Source organism: Juglans regia, chromosome 2 (genome assembly GCF_001411555.2).
Source record: "Juglans regia cultivar Chandler chromosome 2, Walnut 2.0, whole genome shotgun sequence".
NCBI lineage: Eukaryota > Viridiplantae > Streptophyta > Magnoliopsida > Fagales > Juglandaceae > Juglans > Juglans regia.
Window position 1 is genome coordinate 15,415,847 of NC_049902.1, and position 15,824 is coordinate 15,431,670.

Sequence of the window (15,824 nt, forward strand, 5' to 3'; positions counted from 1 at the left end):
ACTCAGTTGATTACTTAGGATTTTATAGCGCAACAATCTTATTTTCAATTTTTAGACAAAACGCTTGTTCAAAAACACATTTTGTTTACTTCGAGAAAGAATTTTGATAAACAAATTGCCTAGTTAGTTTAGAATGTATATTTTGGATTTTTCAGTGCAGTTTTCACTTTCCCAGAGTGAATAGTAACCTCAATAGTAGCAGCTTGCGCAGTGTTTTTAGAATCACAGTGTTGAATGTCCAAATTAGGTTAAAGAAGTTTTATTTGGACACTTGCAAAATATTATCCACACTTGGTGAATAGTATTAGATACTTGGCACCAAAATGAACCATGAGACAGATTGTGAAGGAAATCAAGGTGTGAGATCATGCCACCTAAGAACCATGAGACGGATTGGGGCAGGATTTGGGCTTGATAGCATCTCAAGCCCTAACCAAACTCACTTTAAACCCCAAATGAAACCCACTTGTTTAAGGCCCATTAAGCCTCATGAATTTTGGCCACCTTGGCAAAACTTCTCGAGGAAGATTTCCCACACCCATGGCAAACCAACCTCTGCCCATGATAGTCTCAAAATAGCTCCATGATGTGAGAGGGAAATCCACTTCATCACCCCCTTCTACATGGCAGCAATAGCAGCCCACTCCACTATTCTTACCTTTTTGTGACCTAACCACCATGCCTCAAGATTTCATACAAGGCCATACCTCCATTTTCAGAATTACTTGAAGCATGCAGGTCACCACTTCCCTCACTTCACCACTTTTCACTCATATTCTTGGAAAGAAACCCTTAGAAGCTCTCTCGGGCAGATTCCAAAGGCTTTTTGCGTGTCATTTTTGGAACCTTTTTAGTTATAGTCTCACAATGATTCCTTCATTAAAGTTATTCATCTTTGAGTCTAGTTTCCGTTGGTATCTTGTTGTTTGGTTTGATGGTAATTTGGATGGTCAGAAGTTTTTTTTAACCTTGTAAAGGTAACTCTGGGGATAATCTGGATAGTGTGTTGTATTTTGGATTTTTTGACCAAGCTATTGGACAAATCTTGGTCCGAACATTTTATGGAGTGTTTTTAACATGTATATATGAATGTTGTTGGAGATTAGTCGCATGTTTACAGCTTTGATGAAAAAATTTCTCAGATCTAGAAACCTAGAAACTGGAAGAGGAAAACCAGTTTCTATTTTAAGAATGTTTGAGTCTTTTGTGGTTTAATTTTACTCCAATGGTTTTGATATTTTTATTTGATGATCCTAAACCTTTTATCTACATGTTAGGATGTTAGTTAGAAGATCTTTGATGTTGGTTTCAAAAGATGTGAATTTTTATGCAAGAGATTATACGGTTGGGTCAAAAGTTTGATGTTTTTAGTTAGATCCATGTTTTGAATTATTTGTAGTCATGTGATTTTAAGTTTAAAACTTGGATCTACTTTAGGACATATTTTTAAATCACATGATGTTTGGGTTTGAAGATCTCATCATAGAATGGCTTGGATCAAGTGTCTGATCAAAGCTAGTTGGGAAAGAAATTTTTTTTTTTGGCTAAGGGTACGAGTCAAGTGCTTCATGTGCGATTTTGTGATTTTTGATGACTTTTATGTGTTGATTCAAAGCATTTTAGTTCTTAGGAATGTGTTATGAACATGTTAGAAGAAATTTTTGGATTTTTGGAGTTCTTGGATCGTTTTGAAATAGGTCAAACCTTATGATTCAAGAGTTTGCATTTTAGTTAAATAATTTGGATCTTTTGCTTAAAAAGTTTTATGTTTATAAGAAGTATTTTGTTGGATGTTTTAAGCATATTTTTAAGCTTAAGATAGGAGGATCTTTGTTGCAATATTTCGGTTTGAGCATATGTTTTAAGTTGGATAAAATTACAAAAATCAAAAGAGGTGGCCTTTGATAGTTTCAGCCCTATGGTGTTTCTCATAGTTGTGTTTGGTTTTAATTTTTTCTAAATTTATATTTGAGTTTAGGACAAGATTTACATAATGAATGTAAAATTTGATAATTTTTGGAGTTAGGATGTGAAATCCTTAACTTAGGGCTAAAATTGTCATTTTTCCACATGTAGAGGGTAAAATTATAATTTTACTCTAAATTAGCATTTCTTCAGGCTTCTAATTGTTAGTAATTAAATTTCTAACATTTATAACTCCTACTTACAGTTTCTCGTATTTCGTGCTTTGCCTCATAAAACACAATGATCACTGTAAGTTAATTCTTAACTTACTATCATATTATTGCGTATGTATGATGGGTAATGGAACTACAATTTATGTATGTATGTTAGCATATAATTCATACTATGCCATGTTATTTCATGATTATCTGTTAGATAATTTATTATGTCATGTATTGTTATCTATTACAAGTATATCATGTTATATCATGTTACGTAATGCTTTCTGTTACACGTATGTCATGTCCTGTAATATTGTTTGTTACATGTTATGTCATGTTGTGAAATATTACACGTTACCTGTTATGCCATGTCACGAAATGTTGTCTGTTATATATTATATCATGCTACAAAATATTTTTGTCTCATAGTCTGCCATGTCTTTCATCTCACATTCATGTCATGTTACATTATGTCAGGACTTCTGTCCTTTCATTACATGTCACGTTTCATCTTGAATATAGTTTGTGCTTTCATTACATGTCATGTTTCATCTTGAATATAGTTTGTATATCTCGAGAATAACCTTTCAAGTCATGTCAAGTCTGTTTACATCTATCACGATCCTAACTGCTAGGATGGGGTAATATCCTAGTGAAACTCTTTTGTTCACTCTTGAGTGTCTAACTAGTGTGAAATTCTCTGGGTTGACAACGTAAAGGTCAACGAGTTGCGAATGGGCCTTAATTAACTAGTCACCAGAGTGCAGCAAACCCGAACACCGATGGTGCTACCAACATTTCAACTTCATTTTATATGTACTCGTGTGGGTGCAGATACCTGACCCGGGATATGTACAGTACGTGTGTCCATAGCAGATGCAGATACATGTGAACTGGCATGTACAATACGTGTGTCCAGAGCAAGTGCAGATACTTGTGAATTGGAACTTATCTTAACGCACTCACAGCTGGTGCAGATACATGTGTTGTGATACGGTAATTGATATGGACAAATGGCTCAAGGGAACCCGTATAGCACCCACATGATCATGATTATTTATCAAACTGATTGAATAAGATTCCAAGTTCATGTATTTTGCATTCACACTCATGCTATGCTCAAGTTTACGTTCAGTCATGTTTCAAGTTCACGTTCAGTCATGTTTCAATTTCACGTTCAGTCATGTTTCAATTTCACATTCAGTCATGTTTCAAGTTCACGTTGAGTTCAGGTTTCAGTTCAAGTTCATGTTATTGAGATAAAATTCGTACCATGTCAAGTTTCAAGTTCAGTTCACGTTTTAGTTCAAGTCATGTCATTTTATGCCATGTTACATGTCAAGTTATTTTATACTTGCTTATGACTTTGATTATACATTCATGTTTTTACTGTCATGCATGCATGATTAACCTGTTTGAAAGTTCTTTGTTAACTTGGTGAGATTTGTATTCAAATCTCACATTGGTAGTTTCAACTACCATTCCCCCTGAATTGTAGGAGATGTGTTAGATCAAGCAGAGGGAAAGGAGCCTAGTTGATTAGAGGAGGTTGATTAGGCGGCATCGACGTGACGCGAACCTTATGGCCTCCTTAATTAGATTTTTGGATAGTATTATGGCATGGTTGGCCGAGTTACGAGAGTTAATCGACGAGCTAGCTCAGTAGTTATATTTTTAATGATGTAATTATGGAGCTCGATCTCCCATGTTTTGAGATTACAGTCTTCTAAGACTTATTTTATAATCATGAATGTTTATCATTTCAGTAAGTATGGATAATTTTTTAAGTATTTGGAATATTGTTAATTTGTTGCATAGTATTGCTCAAAGAAAAATAATTATCCCCTATGAATATTGCATATTGCTAGATGCATGATAGGAATGTTGCATCTTTATCTGCCATGAACAAGAGCAGGAAACCTTGTGTTACATGTCCCGACGCTTGAGATGTTCGTCCGATCCCAAGTGGAATATGGGGGCGTCACAGTAATTGAATAGAATAACATCAATAAACACACATAAATTGCTTGAAGACCGAATAGACACGAGCTAGGATTTTAAAATATTTGTTACTTTGAAGAATATGTTAGAACTTTTACAAAATCTTATATTACTCAAGCTAGGATTTTAAAATATTTGTTACTTTGAAGAATATGTTAGAACTTTTACAAAACCTTTCAACAAACTTTCACTCTCATCTAATAGATGGGAAAAAAAATTATCGTGAAGAGAAATTATATTTGCAATATTATGCTATGCAAGTCCTGCACACTCATTTGGAAAAAAAGGTAGGTAAATCTCGGACCCACATGAAAAAATTATTTTTTTAATAGTAGATTTTATTTTTTTTTCAAATGGAGTGATCGAGAGTTCCACACTCTTGGACTGTTCTAACATTACTCTATCATCAATTCTATTGAACGGAAGATAAAATATATAAGATTAATAAAAGAATAAATGTTGTCCCTAGAAAACTTACAGATCAACGTTTGCTTGTCAAAGCTAAGAAATAAATTAAAAACCAAATTGATAATACTTGTTATGGCTTACGACGTTTGGCAAGCGATATATATAAAATAATGTTTTGACAAGATACTAAAAGATCAAAAAGGAAATCGAAAAAATCAAATAGAGACAAATTTCGAGCAGCAAATAAACTTTCCCAAAAACTAATAATATTTATTACAAAACAAAATTTTAAATTGAGAATTTTATAAGATCAAAACAATTTGAGAAAATTTATTTATTAAATGTGATGCCCCCAACCTCCACTTGGAATGGAATGGAGATTTAAAGCGTCGAGACATGTAACACAAGGTTACATATCCCTGTATTTGACAGTTAATATGTAATGCATCCTATAAGTGCAACTAGTAGAATGTAATATTCGCAGCAGATTAAGGGTGATAATAAAACTTATGTTAGAATAACTAAAAACATCTCAATGCATTAATGACTGTTGTAAGTTCAAACCAGATCATAGCATAAACTTAGTACAGCTAAACACAAAAGTCTCCAAAGCTAAATCAATCGCTTCATGCTATCTAGAGCATGAAGGACTAGTGCTATAAATATAAGGATAAGGTCTAGTTTTTTCTCGGGGTCTGGCTCCTCCTCAATCAGTTGGATCTAGCATTCCATCCAATCCATCTTCCTCGAATCTTGACACAACTTCTATCATTCCAAGCGGAATGACAGTGGGTCCATAAGGGGTGAGACTTACTTGAAATCTCAGTAAGTTAAACAACCAACGTGTGCAAAGATAAATTATGCATAAAGAATGATAAATATAAAATGTATAATATGCGGAAAAACAATGTGTGTTTCCCATCCAGGTTCCTTAACATTTTCAAAAAAATTGAGATACATGTTATCTTTCAGAAAACATTTTTTCACTTTACTAGCAAAATAATCATAACGTTTCATTATATTAGAATTCATATTTAACATCATAACGTGTGGTATCGTCACAGTTCCCCATGTGCATTGTGAGTACCTGCTGGTGACCGTAGTACAACTCACGTTGAAACTACGTTGTCTACAAACTCGTTCTGAATGCATTGGTAACATAACATAACATCAAAATATGTACACCCACCAACCTTAGGTGTCATAACATTTCACTTCGCTTTAGCATTTTTTAAAAAGAACCCATTCGAAATCCATTGATTGCTCTTCGTCAACCCAACGATTACCATTCCATGCTTAGACACTCCATAGTGGATATGGGAGTTTCATTAAGATAATACCCCATCCTAGCCTTTGGGGTTGTGAAAAAAATATTTTTTATGCTATGTTGAAAAATGAATTTCATGACATGTAGCAAGTTTTCATGTAAAAAGACATTTATAGATGCAATATGCTAAAATGGTGAAAATATCACATCTCATGTAAGTATGCACTCAATGTATTATATAACATGATATTTTATGTTCAAAATAAAAATTAAAACATGAATGTGGCATTTATCAATAAATCATAAAAAACTTATCAAGGTGTAAGTTAGAGGCCAACTTTTTTTTTTTTTTGAGAAAGAGTTAGGGCCACATGTCCAAAAGTGACCCATTCCCATATTTATTAAGAAAGACCCTCACTTACGGCGGAGGAATACCATAATTACATCACAAGCATAAAATATTAAACAAAATTCCACATGCCGAAAAATATCAACCTCACCAAAACAAAAACCAAAAAACTTGACACCAAGAGAAAACAACTCAATGACCTATGAAATAAGGCAAGGACAATTTATATGTTCCAATCAATCCTTTAAGGTACTTTGGAACATGCAAAAGAGATCTCCAACCAAAGGTCGAACCTTCAGTACCTATTTTTGCTAAATAATCAGCCGGTGCATTTACTTCTCGATAAATATGATTAATAGCAAAATCCCCACTTACGTACAATATCATCACCTCCTCCCAGAAATCTTCTAAGTACCACACAGCACAATGCTTCTTCTGAATCCAAGACACACAAACCAAGGAATCAGACTCAATCTCCACATGATGCAATCCCAAAGCAGGACAATATTTCAACCCTATTAACAAGGCCTTCAACTCAGCAAGATTATTAGAACCCTCCCCAAGATAGCACGAAAAAGAAAGCACCATATCACCATGCAAATCCTGAATAATTCCCCCTGCGCCTAAACTCCCCGGATTGTCGAGGCTACACCCATCAACATTTAATTTAACTCTTCCATGCCTAGTCCTCACCCAACTAACCAATTTAGCCTGCATAGATTTAATCCGAATAATCTAAATGTTCAAATCTCTCAACCTCTCCTCATCGGCAAAGCCAATCTTTCTTAATTTACGCAAGCTACTTTGCACTTTCCTTAGCCACACACAAATAGACCTCCAAAGCTCTTCCGTTGAGAGGCATTTACCTTCCATCCTTGCCTTACATATGCACTGCCACAACTTCTAAATAATAATAGAAGGAAGAATACCCAAAATACAACCCACCTGGGACTTGGTAGACGCATGTCTAAACCAAAGTAAAGCCAACCCAACTAGCGTTTATTTGGGTCATAAGGAATGCCCAAGATAACAGAGAACCTCTTCCAAATTCCTGAAGCCAAATCACCTGCAGCAAGAACGTGATTGAAATCCTCATATCTCCCTTGGTCACAACAATTACACTTGGACGTAATAGGAATACCCACTCTCTGCAATCTATCATTAACACTTAAGTTGTTATGAAAAGCCTTCAACATTAAAATGGAAATTTTTTTTGGTAAAGCTTCATGCCACACCCACTTAGCCCAAGGCGCAGCCGGCACCGAAACCCAAATACATTGCCATGCACTTTTGGTGGAGAAGCCGCCGTCTTTATTATGAAGCCAAAAAAGTAAATCTTATCCAGCTTTGTGAGCACCCAAGAAACTACAAATCTCCTTCGTTTTTTGTAATCCCACGAGCCTCTTTAAGACTTCAATGTCCCAACCATTTTCAATTTTTAAGTCAGCTAACATCAGCTTTGGCACATCCACCACAAGAAAAGAATTAGCAAGAGGTCCTTCATTCAACCAATGATCCCACCAAATCAAAATATTCCCATCCCGAACTCTCCATTTTGAATTTTCTAACATCGCCGGAATGCACTCCACCACCATAGTCAGTGTTCCGCGAGCCCTTTTTGGGATCTAATAAAGAAACATGTTTATCCCCAATATATTCAGCATGAAAAAATTGTGACCAAAGATCATTCCCAATCATAACCTTCCATGCAAATTTCATATGAAGAGAAGTCTGAACCTCATCAAAATCACGGAGGCCAGTTCCCCCTCATCAGTTGGCTTGCACATTGACTTCCATGCAACCCATTTCTTTTTTTTTCCTTTCCATTTTTTTCGCCCCAAAAAAATGAGCTAAGAAGCCTATTTAGATTTTTCAAATCCCTTTTGGCAATTGAAGGATAGACATAATATGAATAGGCATACTAGCTAGCACATGCTTCAACAAAATCAACTTGCCACCAACCGAGAGACATCTTAATTTCCACCCCCCAAGTTTATTCCTCACCCTATTGAAAATAGGATCCAAATGTAAATTGGTTAGCCTCCCATTGCCAATAGGTGCACCAAAATAAGTAAAAGGAAAAGTACCTTCTATAAAACCAGTGATATTGACTAGCTCCCACGTCCTCCCTGTTGAAAATTGCTTAGCAAAATACACGGTCGTTTTCTCCTTTCTCACTCGTTGCCCAAACCAAGACTAGTAAGTCTCAATAACCTTCATCAATTCTCTCATCAAATTCATTCCACCATTAGAAAAAATAACTACATCATCCGCATAAAGAAGGTGAGAAACAAGAGATGCACCTCTTGGGTGAGAGAAATTTTTAATATTGCCACACAAAAAATTTATTCTTTAATAATCAAGAAAATGCTTCTTTCATAATGATAAAAAGATATGGCGATAAAAGATCACCCTAACGCAATCCCCGACCTCCTTGAAAAAAACTCTGAGACGTGCCATTCATCATGACCGAATACCAAGGCGAAGCAATACAATTCCTGATCAATGCACTAATAGAAGGAGAGAAACCAAAAGCTATCAACACATGCAAAAGAAACTCCCACCCCACCCTATCATATGTCTTTGCCATATCAAGTTTCAAAATAACATTACCACGCATAGCCTTTTTATCAAGATAACGCACCATTTCTTGCGTAAGGCTAATATTATCGAAAATACTCCTACCTGGAATAAACGCATGCTGCTTGAAGGAGATAAAAGAGGAAAAAAGAGATGCAAGCCTCACCACCAATACCTTAGTGCAGATTTTGTAGAACATGGAACATAAGCTGATAGACCGAAACTTGTCAAATCCCGTCGGCAAAGCCATTTTTGGAATAAGCACTACAAAAGAAGCTGTATAGAATCTGGGAAGAGGAACCCCTTGAAAAAATTCCCGTACCGCCCCCACCACCTCCGAACGTACAATATCCTAGCATGCATGGTAGAATCCTGACCCGAAACCATTAGGCCCTGGACTACTCTTTATGGGAATTGTAACACCCCCTTCTTGTAGGTTAGGAGTGTCACGTATTTTTCATAAAATAAACCCGGCAATAGATCTCATATTTTAATAAATAAAAATATGATTTATTTTGTAGGAAAAGGTCTAATAAAATGTCTTCAAAAATATTAAATGTATAAACTGAATAAAATTTAAGTCATAAAAATAATTTTATTCTAGAAGGTCTGAAATTAAATCAACAGCTCCTTCTAATCCTGGCCTGCCTGCTTGTATTCATCATCCTCACCTGTTGGTTAAAAACATGAAAACAACCTAAAATGAGTAGAAGACTCAGCAAGAAATCCATCACAACGTAAACGTAATAAACATAATGTTTTCATAAAAGTTTTCATGCTGAGAGCTTAAAAAATTCATGACTGTTCATATTGATATTTGTGCTATACATGACTGATTTATCTGCATTAACTGACTGGTCTGATTTAACTGACTGATCTGATTGGCCAACACACTTAACCCTCTGTGCGAGGTTGTGCACTTGCCCCAAGTCCCGCTGCAGCAAGGGGAGCCGCTGATAGTATTCTGGCATACTATGGTCGACCACGCTTGAGTCTGTGGTTTGCACATCCACCCTAAAACTGAACTGCATTGGTACCATGCATCTAAATGGCCATATTATTAACTGATCTTATCTTATCTTGCACTTAACTTAAGATAGATTACGTGTCTTATACACATGAGATGCATGATATAATACATACATAATTATAATTTCTGAATTTGAACATTATGCGGAATGACATGATCGTATGCTATGCTGGATGACATGTTTGCATATGACATGAGTGGTTCATAAATAATGGCTGTCAATGAACTGGCTTGAATAATATTATATATAAGCTGAACTGTGATGATCCTAATTTATGATCAAATTACTTACATCGCTGCACTTCTTCTTGAATATCACTTCGTAACTCGACACCTATACGTAATAATAACTATCACTAAATCTGTTTGGGAAACAATATTTACTAATATCCTATTAAATTAATTTTACAATCTGAAAGATAGTCAAATAAATCTTTTGTTTAACACCATAATCAATAAATCCCAGTATTTAAATTACTTACATATTAATAACATATTATAATTTAGTAGAATACTTGGGCTATTTTAAAATAAGTTATAAAACTTCAATTCTTAAAATAAGTTTCATTTCTTAACATAATTATCAAATCTTATGAGAAACCTAATAAATACTAATATTGTTTAAATATTCTTAACACAATAATTTTATTAAAATTCTACTAAATAGATAAAGGAATATTAACAAAATATTAGGCTCAATATTATACTTTAAAAATATATTTCCAATTCTTTCAACGCTTTCTTATAAAATGAGCATTTGACTAATATATTTATTTAATAAAATTAAACTCAACTTCAATTAAAAATGACATAATAATATTCATAATTAACATATACTTAAATGTAAGGTGATAATTATAATTATTCTTAAAACACTCCTTCAAGATACTATGGGAAGGGATTAAAAAAGCATAAAAGTAATCTCATTGCACTTAGTAAAATAAGACCTAGAAGCAACTCATATTATGAAGAGAACAAGGAGCAGCGGCTAGAGGCGTGCGAGGCAGGGGACTCACCGAAAGAAGAAGCTGACGTGCGACAGCTCTGGGTGGCTGGCAGGCGTCACGAAAACGTGACTAGGTGGTCCTCTGGGCAGGGAGGTGCAGCGCCGAGAGAGAAAGCGAGAGTTAGAGAAGGAGAATTCTGTTAAACCGAAAACAACCGAGAGAGTAAGCACGCTACAAAGCGGGGGCTAAGGAGAGGATGGCGAGTGCGGCAACAGAGCTCTGAGAGAGAGAGAGAGAGAGAGAGAGAGAGAGAGAGAGAGAGAGAGAGAGACGAAGAGTGAGAGAGTGTTTATGGGGAGCAGAGATGTCTAGAGACTATGCATGGAGAGGGTCAGCATGAACTTACCGAGCAAGGGTGGCGTGCGGTGTCAGGCAGTAGTGTAACAGCCCGCTAGAAATTCATTGGCGGAATTTCTTTTGACTTTAGGACTCTCGTGAAAATCCCATAAGTTTTTACGAATCGACCTATTGCATAGGTTTTAGTTTGTCAACATAGTCAGTATTATCACTCACTATGCTGCTAGAAATATGAGTTTTATTTATTTGAGGTGGTTAGAAGTGTCAGAATGCATTATGGTCTACGCCATTAGACTCGGTGGATTATTTAGGATTTTATGGCACAATAGCCTATTTTCATAATTCCGGACGAAACGTCTGTTGAGAATTGTGAAATTATTTTTAGGGGCACTTCGAGGTTGAATTTCGGTATAATATTTTCACTGTAGGTTAATATGAATATTTAGGAATTTTTAGTGTTAAGTTTATGATTCACTTTTTCGAAGTGAATAGTAACCTCGGTAAGCGCACCAATTGCAGTGTTTCGAAATCACAGTGTGGAATGTCCAAATTGGATTAGAGAAGTTTTATTTGGACACTTGGCAAGATCTTAGCCACACTTAGTGAATAATATTAGACACTTGGCACCATGAGGGATGTTTGTTGGATTTGAAGGAATCAAGGTGTGAGATTATGCCACTTAAGCAAAACCTTGTTTCATCTGCTGAACCAAATTGTGCCAGATCAAAGAGGTTTTCAATCCTAGTGAAACCCTAAATGGTGGGAATCCAATTGAAAGCCCAAAAGCTTTGTTGAAATCGAAACCCTAAACGGTTTCCCCAAAACCCTAAAGTTGGCCTCTAAACCCTTTCTAATCCGATTTCTAGTATTGTGTTTAATCACTTGATTAAATCACTTCCACATGCTATTAATCCTTCAAATTTGTGTTAGAACATCATTATCCAACCTTGTTAACCTTGAAAAATTGATTGGACCAAGTGATATTGGATTTGGGCTTGATAGCAACCCAAACCCTCTTTAAACCCCAAATTTTAGGCCCATTCGGTTTAGGCCCTTTAAGGCCCACGAATTTGGTCACCATAGGATTGCTTCATGGCTAAGTTTTGTACCCCCACTTGGCTGGCCAGATCTGTACAAGAAGGTCCTAGAAGGTTCTAGAAAGACAAAGCAAAAGGGCCACCTCACTCTTTCACTCTCACACTCCACCTTGAGAAAAGATCTTGGTCTGATTTTTATGAGAAGAAAAGGCCAACACTCAACCATTCATTCAGTCCTATCACTTTACATAGCTTGTGTAAGAAGCTCTTCAGTCCACTTCCCACGAAAAGCAGCTCTCCTTTACACTTTTCCTTCATAGAACACAAAAGACACTCTCGGACAGTTTTTCATACCTCTTTTGAACGCCTATTTCGAAGATTTTGTAAGAGTTTTCTCGCCAAGATTCCTTCATGAAAGTTCTTTCTTTTGGAGTCTAGTTTACGTGGATAACTTATTCGTTCCATTTGGAGATCATTTGATTGGTAAAAAGTTGTTTAGACCCCAGAAAGGTCATTCTGGGCGATAAACTGGAGAGTGTGTTATATTTTGGAGTTTTTGACCAAGCTAATGAATAGATCTTGGTCCGAAATTTTTATGGAGTACTGTTAACATGTGTATATGATTATTGGTTGAGGATTTGTTGCATGATTAAAAGTTTTGGTGAAATATTTTCTTAGGTCTAGAAACTTAGAAACTGGAAGAGGAAAAACAGTTTCTGTTTTGAGAAAGTTTAAATCTTTTATGGTTTAATCTTATTCCAATGGCTTTGATATTTTTATTGGAAGATCCTAAGCATCTTATATACATGTTAGAATGTTATTTTGAAGATATTTGATGTTAGTTTCGAACATATGAAATTTTATGGAAGGAGATATTCGGTTAGGCCAAAGTGATGATGTTCTTGGCTAAATTTATGTTTTGGTTGATGTTTACCCATGTGATCTTGAGTTTGAAGCTTGGATCTGTTTTAGGACACCTTTTTGAACCATGTGATGTTTTGGTTTGAAGATCACTTCTTTATAAGTCATGGATCAAGAGGTTGATCAAAACAAGTTAGAAACAAAATTCTGTTTTGAACTTTGAAGAGAAACCAAAAAGTTTCAAGTATGGTTTTAGTGATTTTGATGACTTTTGTTCATGATTCAAAACATGATTGTTCTTAAGAATATGTTATAAGTGTGGTAGAAGAAAAATTTTGGTTTAATCATGAGTTTTGAGATTTGAAAGAATTACAACAAAAATCAAAGAAAATAGCCTTTGTAAGTTTCGGCCATATAGAGTTTTGATGGTTGTGTTTAGTTTTAAATTTTTATGAATTGATATTTTAGTTTAGGACAAAATTTACATAAGGTATGTAAATTTTGGTGATTTTTGAAGTTATGATGCAAAATCTTTAAGTTAGGGGTAAAATGGTCATTTTCCCACATGTAGAGGGTAAAATGGTCATTTTACTCTAAGTTGATATTTTTCCATATTCCTAATTGTTAGTGATTAAGTTCTAATTTTTAGAAATCACTACTTTCAGTTTCCCGTGATCGCACTTGAGTTTTGTCTCGAAGCACGAAGATCGAGGTAAGTTAGCTTTTAACTTACTATCAATTTAATGTGTATGTGTGATAAGTAAGGGAACTAAATTGTATGTATGCATATTATCATATGTGCCATGCCAAGTCATTTCATATTTATCTATTACACAGAATTTATTCTGTCATGAATTATTCATCTGTTACACAAGATATTCTGTCACGTATTGCTATACATGCTATACACTGCAAGTATGTCATATTAAGTTAAGTATGCCATCTGTTACATGTATTTCTTGTCATGTAATATTCATTGTCACATGTTACGCCATGTTAAGAAATGTTGTCTGTTATATGGTATGCCATGTTACGAAATGTTGTATGTTACATGTATGACATGTTATGAAATGTTCTCTGTTACATTTATGTCTCGAAGTATGTCATGTCTGTTGTCCTACGTTCATGTCACGTTATGTTACGTCAAGATTTATGTCTTTTATGTAACGTTCATGTTACGTCACGTTACGAAATGTCATGTCTGCCAGTTAAGTCATTCATGTCAATCACGACCCTAAGCGCTAGGATGGGGTAATATCCTAGTGGAACTCCTTTGTTCACGCTGGAGTGTCTAAATAGGTGTGAAATTCCCTGGGTTGACGAAGTACAGTCAACAGGTTGCGAATGGGGCCTAATTAGCTGGTCACCGGAGCGCGCCAGGCACTAACGCCGATGGTGCCACACATTATGTTACGTGTGTCCACAGCAAGTGTGGCACAAACAGATAAGTCATGGGGCCACAACAACTGTGGAGCATGAAGTATGGGGCCACAACAACTGTGGAGCATACACTACGTGAGACACAGCAATTGTGACACGTAGAATACGTGGGGCCACAACAACTGTGGAGTACGTATTAACGCACTCACAGCTGGTATAGAAACCTGTGATGTGATGCGGTAATCGGCAGGGACACACGGCTCAAGGGGACCTGTGTAGCACCCATATGGTCATGTTAATGATTAAGACTATTGAATAAGATTCCAAGTTCAAGTCATGTTTCACGTTATGTTACGTTCAAGTTTACGTTCACGCAATCATGGTAATCCCATGAGACAAGAATATGTTTCAAGTTCATGTTATGTTATGTTCACGTTCACGTTATATTCCAAGTTCATGTTATGTTATGTTCACGTTTACGTTATGTTCCAAGTTCACATTTATGTTATGTCATGCTCAAGTTCAAGTTCAAATTATGCATGTTCACGTTCATGCTATGTTTCAAGTCCATGTTATGTTCCAAGCTCACATTCATGTTATGTTTCAAGTCACGTTCATGCTAAGCTTCAGTTTCAGTTTAAGTTATGCCAGTTATGTTATGTTGTATGTCAAGTTATGCTATGATTACTTATGATTTGATTATGCATTCATGTTTTTACTGCCATGCATGCATCATTAACCTGTGTGGAAGTTTCCTGTTAACTTGCTGAGATTTGTAATCAAATCTCACTGTGGTAGTCCCAACTACCATTCCCCCCGAATGGTAGATCTTGTTACAGGATCTGAAGGAGAATCGGGAATCGACCAACTGGAAACGGTCACTAAGCGACGATGCGATGTAGGTGTTAGTACAGTAGTTACCTCAGATTACTACTTGTATTTGTGGAGTTCAATCTCCATCACTCTTTTGATCACAACCATATGGATTAATATTGTGATCTCAGTTGTTTAGTATGTCATTATGTATGAAGTATGTTTTAAGTATTTGGGATATTTCGGTTTGGTGCATAGTATTGCTAAAAAGAAAAATTATCCGCTGCGAATATTGCATAATGCTAGATGCATGTTAGGAATATTGCATCTTATATGTCATGAACGGGGGCAGGTAACCTTGTGTTGCATGTCTCGACGCTTCAAATGTCCGTCCGATCCCAAGCGGAATTTGCGAGCGTCACAAGTAGTCTCTAAGCAATGCGGTGACGACGTGGAGGGGGTTGGTGTCGTGGGGTGGCTGGCTGTGGCTCACGGTGAGGAGAAAAATCCCCTATTTTTGGTGGTGAAAACAGAGCCTGTCTGTGTGTTGGTTGGGTGGTGGGCTGGTGGATTTCGCCGGACGTGGTTGGCTTGGCAGTGCGTGGGTGCTGCGCATTCCTGGACAGGGTGGCATGGAGGCGTTTCCTGGTGGTTGTCATGTGGGTGGC